Source organism: Aplysia californica, unplaced genomic scaffold (assembly GCF_000002075.1).
Source record: "Aplysia californica isolate F4 #8 unplaced genomic scaffold, AplCal3.0 scaffold00013, whole genome shotgun sequence".
NCBI lineage: Eukaryota > Metazoa > Mollusca > Gastropoda > Aplysiida > Aplysiidae > Aplysia > Aplysia californica.
This window is the reverse complement of record NW_004797283.1, coordinates 2,435,719-2,445,683: the sequence shown is the minus strand read 5'-3', so window position 1 is coordinate 2,445,683 and position 9,965 is coordinate 2,435,719.

Genomic DNA, 9,965 nt, shown 5'->3' with positions numbered 1-9,965 from the left:
GGGGGATAGACGATATTTTTTGCCTGCTTAACACAAGTAACTGGGAAAGATAATCATTACCCGTAGGTGACATGTAGATATTAACTCTTGAAGTAATTCTGTTCTTTTTTTTTTTGGTCGTCGCGGGGTTAAAATTCCTCTCCAACAGTTTTCTTTACCATAAACAGTATTTCCATTGCATAGTCACTGTTTTGATTTTCTTTTAGTTTCTTTGTATTTTGGAGCTGTTATTTTGTTCCGTTTAATTTGTAGCATCAAAATGCTTAAACTTTTAAAAATATGGATATGGGACTTACTGTAGGTAAACTAGGGTAAACTGCCCTAGGCGCAACCAGACCTAGTCGCAACCACGTTTATTATCTTCTAAATTAAGTACATGCAGCAGAGTGATAAAAATTAATAGAGCCTTTTCCCTTGGATTGTCTCGTTGACTTATAATCCACCTCCTTTTCCAATTCCACTTTTATTGAAGCTGGTATGAACGTTACAAAAATGTTTGTTGAAAAACTTGCTTTGAGAGATCTTTAGGTGAGTTGTTCAAGTAGAGATTTTTTTTTTTTTAAAGGAGAAGAGTATCAGCTTTCGATGCTGTTGCTTTGTTTATGCTATGCCATTGATTATTTGCTACTGATTGTGATACGAATTTGCAATATTCGAGACAGCAGAATACTGGTGGTTGCAAGGGTATGGTGAAATCACCCAAGGCCTACATGCAACAAGGCTGGTTGTAGGTTTGGCAAGGTGAATTGTTTTACGGACCAAAATGCAACAACCTCTTGGGTCATGCCAGAAAAAAATCAATCTAACATCTTGCTACGGTTAGTTATAAAATTACATATATATATAACTTATATTTCTAGCGTGTAATTTCATATAAAAGGAAAATACCCCTAACCACCCCCCAAAAAATAATGTATATAATGTATAACATTGTTAATTTTGAGGAGCAATACCATTAGTATCACATTACTGTCAGTAAATATAGTTTGAAAAAACCCCCGTATAAGTCAGTTTAGCATACCCATAGCGGAAAGAAAAACCTCACAAACTGACGAGATATTAAGATCCCAATTTTTTTCTTGCATTGCAGTCTTTGTATCAAAAACACACACAGAGTGTTCATCGTAAAGAATTCATTCATAGCGAAAACAAAAATGGCATCAGCGAGAATAGATACTCGTATTATAATTAATTTGTTTTCCTCAACAACTTCACCAAGAACCTAACTTTGCAGAACAATGGCTAGTCAAATGGTCAAATGGTAAGGGTTTAACGCCCCTATCAACATTATTAGGTTATTTAAGGGGCAGGACCTCCTAGTTTAACGTCTGTCTCCGATAGGACAGAGCCAAGTGGGAAGTTCGTGTAAAGTGCCTTTCCCAAGGACACAACGTCGGACCGAGCTGAGGCTCGAACCCAACAACAATGGCTAGCTGTGTAGCGTAGTGTGTCATCTCTGTTGAAGAGGAGGCGCACTGACACCGTGCTGAATGAAATAAAACGTAAACTTCGTTCTTATTTTAGAAAGATTTGTAATGGGTCTTGTTTGTTTTAGTGAGCGTTTTCCAGCACTTGCAACACAATGGCATCATATGTGTAGAAGATTGGAGGTGTTACAAGAGAGTAACAAACAAAAAAGAGGAGATCAATATGAAAGGATAGCCGGTCAGTTTTACAAACCACTAGTCGATCCTGACCTGCCTATATTCATTATCTAAACGGTTATAAAAAGACAGCACGTTTCTGTCCAAGTCTTTCATTTCGCAAGAAGAAAACACTGGACACGATGAGGGGATAACCCCCCCCCCCCCCGATAAAAACAAAAATCTATGCAGAAAAGAGAAAAAAAGAAAAGAGGACAGAGGGAGTCCTGGCAATGTCGCACATATGTGGCGTGTCCAAAAGTCAGTAATGCAAATTACGTGGTGTCTAAACACAAAGGGAACGCCAGTACCCGTGTAGCGCGTCCCCCTGTCCGCATTTAGCCCCGCCCCGTCTACAGTTTTATCCACTCACGACACTTGATTTTCTTCACGCCATTTCCCGCCTCCAAAGTAACGTGGTCTACGCACTACAGAAACTTTTAAAAGTTGAGAAACTTCATTCATTGCGATTGTAGCAGAGATTTCACATTTAGTGTCTATCGTGCGGTCGATTGGTTTCTACCCTGCATTCATCAAACGTGTATCTGTACGTGCCAGATTCATCCTTGTTCATATAGAAGAATGGCGGACTCGTGCTCTGTTCCTGAAACAACCCCGACTAGCGTGAGTATTAGTTTTTGCCTAAACAAAATAGTGATTTCCACCCAGTAGAACTCTTTTGGTTTTAGTTGTACATTGTCAGTAGAGGTCTACATTGTTTTGCAATGTCAATAAAGATGTAATGTCATCAGCTATGAAATGTTCACAATATTTTCTAGAAATGAAGCGGTGCATTTTAATATTTAAGTATCCGTATCTTTATCTAACCTATGATTCTTTTGTACAGTTAGAAACCTGAATAGAACTTTACTTGCGGTGTTCTAAGCTGCACACAAGATTAATAAGAATTGATTGGATGTTCTTTAAAGCTTTGCTTTTTGTTAATTTGGAAACTAGTGAGACAAAATATGAATTTAAAATTCCAGCGTTACTGATTGTTTGTTGCAAAGCAGTGTTTACTAGTTGTTTATAGGAAGAAAGGAAAATGATAATTATGTCCCTGAACATTTCCCTTATCTATCTCCCTTATCTATCTCCCTTATCTATCTCCCTTATCTATCTCCCTTATCTATCTCCCTTATCTATCTATCTATCTATCTCCCTTATCTATCTCCCTTATCTATCTCCCTTATCTATCTCCCTTATCTATCTATCTATCTATCTATCTATCTATCTATCTATCTATCTATCTATCTATCTATCTATCTATCTATCTATCTATCTATCTATCTATCTATCTATCTATCTATCTCTCTCTCTCTGTCTCTCTCTGTCTCTCTCTCTCTCTCCCCCTCTCTCTCTTTCTCTCTAGGATTTTTGTACAGTTCCTCCGTTACTTTCGGTGCCTCTAGCAGTTTTAGCAACATTGGCATCGTATACACGTGCAGGGTCTATATGACCAGGGATTGGCGAAATGAGCTATATTATTATTTTCATGATCTTCACCACCTGAATAACGTATTGGGGGGTTGGGGCATGACTGCCTATGCATGTAGCATGTATAATATGGATTCCTGTTATACCACTACTATACATGTATTTTTAAGTCTGTGTGTAACTTTGCCCTAGGCTAGATCCTATGTCCACGCACGCGGTTGTGTGCATCTCTCTGCCTTCCTCTCCGCCCGTGTGAGTGTGTGTCTCCATCACTGGCATCACTTGCGTTCTCTGTGTTTCTCTTAACACACTCCACTGCTGCAGTGTAGACTGTGTTCGAACTTCGATGGGTCATCGTGAAAGTATTGACTGTCTTGTTATAATGAAGCGTGTCTAAAGCCGAAGCTACCGTGCTTAAAGACGTGTAATTTATATAGCAAAAATTCGGTAAGAGCCGTTTAGCGTGCTTAAGTCCGAAACGTGTTTTAAGCCGGCGTGCTTATAGCCGGCACGGACTATATTACCATCCTCATTTTAACCCTGTTAGCACCATAAATAGGTCAACAGGTCAACACAGTGAAACCAAAATGGCGGCCTGCTCATGGCTTCCCAGAACCGGATTATTTCAGTGTTTTTCGTAGGTTCATGGGGTGTAGAAAATAAATTGCTTCTGCTTTTGATCAAAGCGACGTGTTTTAATGATATTTCACATCGTAAACTTAGGACGTTAGCTTCTAAATTTAGAGCAGAATGTTCATATTTCTAAGCTTGCACTACAGGCGACTCTGTCAGGCCGGTAAGGCCCCGCGTCCGCTGCGCTTTTTCGTCACTTGCAGACCAAGCTCACATGAAAATGAGCTTGTTTTTGTCAGTCATTGACTGCCTTTACCTGACTACGCGATTTTCTGCATGCACGCTTTTTCGTCAGTCGTACAGGGGACTAAGAAAGCCTCGATTCGACTCATTTTGGGAGGAAATTTGCATCTTTAAGTACATTTTTGCTTCTTCATTGCACTTTACATGATCAATAAAGTTGTATCTCATTAAAATATGTTGCACAAACAGCAAAAAAAAAAAATGAATTTAAAGCACTTGACCTAGATCTAGATTATTTCGTTCTCGGGAGAGCTAAAAGGTTAGACCTTGCTAGCCCAACAGCGGGAAAGCCGCTAGCTATGGCAACATGGCGGGAAAGCCAGTTTAGACCAGTATGGCCCAAAAACGGTTAAATATATTAGATAATTTTGGTAACTAGGTCCTCTTAAATGAAACGCAACATGTTCAGTTAATACGAGCATTAGTGTGTTTATTTATTTTAAAAAAACTTTCCTTTGCGCCATTGATTTTAAGCTTAGCATCTGAAAACAAGTTTCTGTTTCAAATGAATATGCCAAAGGGGCAATTTTCACTCTTCCTCTCTCGTCACCCCCAAGTAACGTCATACCCCGTAGCCGTGTGACAATGGAAGTTTTTCAAGGGTGCTCGTGGCCTTAGAAGTAGAAGAGCCAGCACAGCTTTTCAAAAGACAACCATGCTGAACACGGCTGTACTATACCCTTTCTGCTCCGCTCGTGGACAATCACGTGGTGTCAAAAGACAAGGGGACGCCAACATCGGTGTCATCCGGTCTCTTGTTGATCTATCCGTGCATTCAGTTTGTTTCTGCTCAACCTAATATCAGACGCGTACATTTATTCGTGTCTGTATTATCTTGTTCATTTAGAATGACACACTCATACTTTGTTCCTTGAGCAGCCCCGACTTGTGTGAATATAATACATATCTTTAAAGCATCCATTTCTTCAACCTAGTAAAAACTCCCTTGGACGCCCAATTTGGTCAAACATCACTTTGATAGATATTATAAAAATATACTTAATATTCGGCATACGCGGGACTTTAAGATTCATTCTTGTACTGTCCCAAGTCACTGATACAGGTTTAAGAAAAGACAACAAGAGAAAAAGAAAATAAATGGGATGATATTATGTTTTCGTTTGTGTGTGTCGAAAGGGGGGGGGGGGAGCAGATCTTTTGGCTACCACTAACACGTCACGGGTGTCCAAAAGTCAACCACCCGAAACATGCATGTCCTATACTGGTCAGTCCTTTGTGCTCCGTGGACAACCACGTGGTGTCAAAACACACAGGCAAAGCCATGTTGCCCGGTCCCTTGTTGATATTTTTTGTACTGCCCACTCAGCGGATTTATCCAATCAAATCACAGGCTTTTCTGCTACCTTTAAAACCATGTAGTCTATGCACCATAAAACACTTTAAAAGGTTGGAGAACTCAATTTATTACCCACGCAATTGAGACTTCATCTTCAGTGCGTTTCGTGCCTTCTATTGTTTTCTGCTAAATCGGGTTTGTTGAAGTGTGTAGCTTCCCGATTATGTAGACTGGCAGTCTCATTTTGTGTTCCTGAAGCAAACCTGACTAGCCTGAGTATTAAAAAAATGCCCTTAACGAATAGTCGCTTCAAACACTCATTACTTGGTTAAATAATTCGTTCATCTCGGTTCAGCCAATTCAATATTATATCAACAAGAAGGGCGTGTCATGCTATACAAGAGCTAAATACCGCGTAAAATTATGTAATGCTATTGGCTATTGCACTTGTAGAATTGTGTCCTGTTTGAAGAGACAGGTGTCTGCCTTATATGTATAATCGATTCCCACACGGCTCCAGAAAGCCCATTGCATATTAACTGTAATAAACATAATTCCAAGTACCGTACATTAAAGCAATTAATACAAATCGATTGGTTCACTACTCCTTTCTCTCCTTGTTCTCTGTCAGTTCCTTTTCGTTCATAGATACTATGATTTGGGCTTCTTTGACTGTGCTCCTACATACATATTATTTCCAAAGCTTGTAGTAATGTCATCTATCATAAAATGTACAAAAAGTTTGCCCAAAATTATAGACTAGTGTATCTTCATATGTAGATTACAGTACTACAATATTTATCTGTCTCCTTAAAAAATTTTTTTTTTTAAATTCATCATCTATTTTTTTTGGTGGTAAGGATTGACCGAAAGTGTTTGTTGTCGCGTGATAAAGGCGGTCACCTCTAGGAGGTTAACTATACTGGAGCAATGAAGGCTTGTTCATCAACAGTTAGTTGTTGTTACAACACGACTGTATGGTGGGGAGGGGTTCTTTCATAGACTATTGGCTTACCGGTCGACTGTACTTATTTCTATTTGCAGCAGAATGGATTTCCAACACTGGCTGTATACATTTGTGCAAAAAGATTTCTAAAGCAAACTAAAACTGAAAGCTTTGACTTTCCTTTCATTAGCAGGACTCAGGGTCTCGTCACACTCAAGAGGAGGAGTTACGCGCTGATGAAAAGACGCAAGTTGTCAAGAGAATGACTGAACTCGAGGAGCGTTATAGAGCTAGCCTTGCAGAGATGGTGAAGCTGGCAGGGGAACTGAAGCGACTTATAGAGGTAGGCCTGGTTCAATTTCTCTTCGCAATAGATAGTCCTTGCATATTGCATAAAAACCAGGGCTGGAAACTGCAGACCAAATACAGAAATTTATTAAAGAAAACGAAAGATCTCTACGCATACCTTTTGGAGTTAATCAATTTTCAGAGAGTAGCGATCTGTTAATCCATCTACAATGGAGCCAATATAGCTTAAAAAAAAAAGAAATACACTTTTCAAAACAGCATCATGGACTCTTGGAGGAGTGGGTGGATTAGGGAAATAGAGCTTTTCTTTTAAAAAGTCGATGTTAGACGCTGCCATGGAGACAAGATCATTTAGGAGGTGGACTTTAAATCTGCCTGCCACCCAGGCTGAGAGAGATACCTGAATGTCTCGAAGTATGTTGTTGGTGGAAGAGAAATCTGGTGCACTGAAATCATGTGAACTGTTTATATCTGGAGGTAAAAAACATAAAATAATTTTAATGAAAAAATAAGCCGATGTTTCAAATGGTATCACGACTTCTGCACCACACTTTATAATGCTATGATTATGTACTTGTATACACTGTATTTTGAATATATTATTGCTTTCCGTGGAGGATCAATAAAGTATGGGTTTTCTATTAGGTGCTGTTTTGGATTCCAATAAACAACCATTAGAATATTTTATGTAGAACGTATCTAACACACAAAAACTATTCTTCTTTCAATGACAGGAGACAAGAGCTTATCGGCGCAAATGTAATGAAGAACAACCCAAAGTTCAAGAGGAGGAGTTACTTGCAGAAGAAAAAGTGTTGGTTATTGACGAGGAGAGGGGTCTACTTACGGAGGAACTTTCAGATCTACAAGAGCGGTGTACTGCCTACAACGACGGTGTTGTGCTGCTGAGAGAGGAACTGAACCGAGCTCGTGAGGAGAGTGCTCGTTTTGTTGAAGAATCTGACTCTGACTCTGAGTACATGGACTTGGACTGCTCGGTTGGGAATTTTCAGACTGGGAAGATGCAGAATAGGCTGTTCAGCCGGCTTCATCACGAACAACTTCAAGAATCCAAGTTTGTCGACACAGAAAGGACACCAGGAAAGGGGGGGGGGGGGGGCAGCATTGGAGTTGATGAGTAGAGAAGAGGGAAAAAGGACAAACTGGCACGACAGATTTTAAGAGGGAGGAGGATGGAGGGAACGCCATGGTTACCCAAAAATCAGGGTGGGGGGGGGGGGGGGGGGCATTTTACTGAAGAATCTAAAACAAAATAAATATTTTGGATGTTTTCCAAAGTTTGTTTAAGATGATGAAGTTTATCATAAATAGATATTAGTAGACGTATCAACGTTTTTGAGCTAATGCTAATTTAAAATTGTCCATTCTTTATAGTTCGCATTCATGTGGGCTAACCATTAAATTTTAAACTGCAGTTTGATGTTAGTGTACATTTACTTTTCTTTGCAGCTATAATCGTGTATAGCTGAACAATGTTAACAACATGCTTTTTTAAATGCATTTTAGTATAAATAGAAAATGCGTGTAGTGTTGTTTTGAGTGGAATACTCACATCCATGGACAAAAAGAAAGGGATTCAAAGTAAATTAGGGAGCTCCGGACACACGTTGTTTACCATGGCCATTTTATGGATTAAAATATAGCAAGGGTGCTTAGATCCAAACTTAGTGGTAGTTTTCTACTTTAAATTCCCCCCCCCCTCTTTTTTAAAATATGTGTGTGTGTGTGCGTGTGTGTGTGTGTGTGTGTGTGTGTGTGTGTGTGTGTGTGTGTGTGTGTGTCTGTGTGTGTTTCTTTTTACGTAGATGACGAAGAACTAAACATGATACATTCGAGTGTACGATTCCCTTACTGGGTTGTGCTTCTTGTACTATTTATGTCGATATGATGAATAAATGTTTCAGGTGTTATTTATTTTCTCTGTTTATCTATTGATCTATCTATCTATTTATTTATTTGTTTATTATTATTATTATTATTATTATTATTATTATTATTATTATTATTATTATTATTATTATTATTATTATTATTATTATTTTATTATTTTAAAAAAATTATTACACTTTCACTCCAAAATAGCAATAGAACGGTTTATAGTATAGATCTTGCGAGAGAGAGAGAGAGAGAGAGAGAGAGAGAGAGAGAGAGAGAGAGAGAGAGAGAGAGAGAGAGAGAGAGAGAGAGAGAGAGAGAGAGAGAGAGAGAGAGAGAGATGTGTTTGCCAACGTCACTGTGCCTTCGTTTCTCTTTCAAAAGACAAAACACCAATAACATGTTTTTTTAATTATTGAAATCATATTGATCTAATCCTTTTTTGTGTCTTGAATTTGTATACACATGCTGTTCCGTCTTCAGTTGCAGGTCCATGTGTATAGTAAACCATCGACCAACTAAAGTGATCTTTAAAGTGTTACGACATTTTGTTGTTTTGTTTTATTTTGTTTCTTTGTTTTTATTTGTTTGTTGTTTGGTTTTTTTTTTAAATTGTTCTGCTTAACAGTTAACAGGGACTCGGTATAGATCTAGATCAATTTGACGGCAGAGCTTTTGGTATTTCGCCAAGACACTGAACAAGCCAGAAATAATGTTCTTGAAATTCTGTCTGATATAAACGCTCTTCACAGCGAAAGGTATTGCTTCTAAAACACTGCTCTCATACGTGGGTTTTCTTAATAATGGAATTTTTCTCCGTCTGTCTCTCCCTCTCTCTAACTCAAGACACTCAAACACACCCACACACACCCACACACACACATACACAGACACAAGCATACACGCAAGTAGAAGCACAGACACTTGTATCGGCGTATTCTAAAGCTGTGTGTTTAAAGAAATTGGCTACCACGGCTTGAAAGCAATCAAACATAAGGTAGTTGGTTCGAATCCCGTTAGGGGCCCGACGTTGTGTTCTTGGGAAAGGCACTTAACACGAATTTTTCTCACTTCACCCAGGTGAGAATGGGTACTCAGCTATAGTAGACAGCAAAAGATCTTATCACTCAGCTCGTGTTTGCGAGCTTAATCGGCTGCCTGGGAAGCCGAGGAAGTTTCTGAACGTTATAATATTAATAATAATAATAATAATAATAATAATAATAATAATAATAATAATAATAATGATAAATAGCATTTTCATAGCGCATATCCCCGCTCGACAGCAAGCTCTATGCGCTTTACACATTACCCCAGCAGACCACGGAACATTCATACAATCATTCTCAGCTTCACGAGAAGCAGACAGTGCGAGCAGCTGATTATAAGCGCTCAAACGCTGCTGGGGTAATAATATAGATCTAGTGTAAAGTGCACTGAGTTTGCTGTCGAGCGGGGGTATGCACAAGACAATTTTTTTTCTTCTTTTTTTTTGTGGCGAGTATTTTACGGCGCTCGCAACTGCATAAGGTTATATGAGCGCGCGGGACACCTAATATTT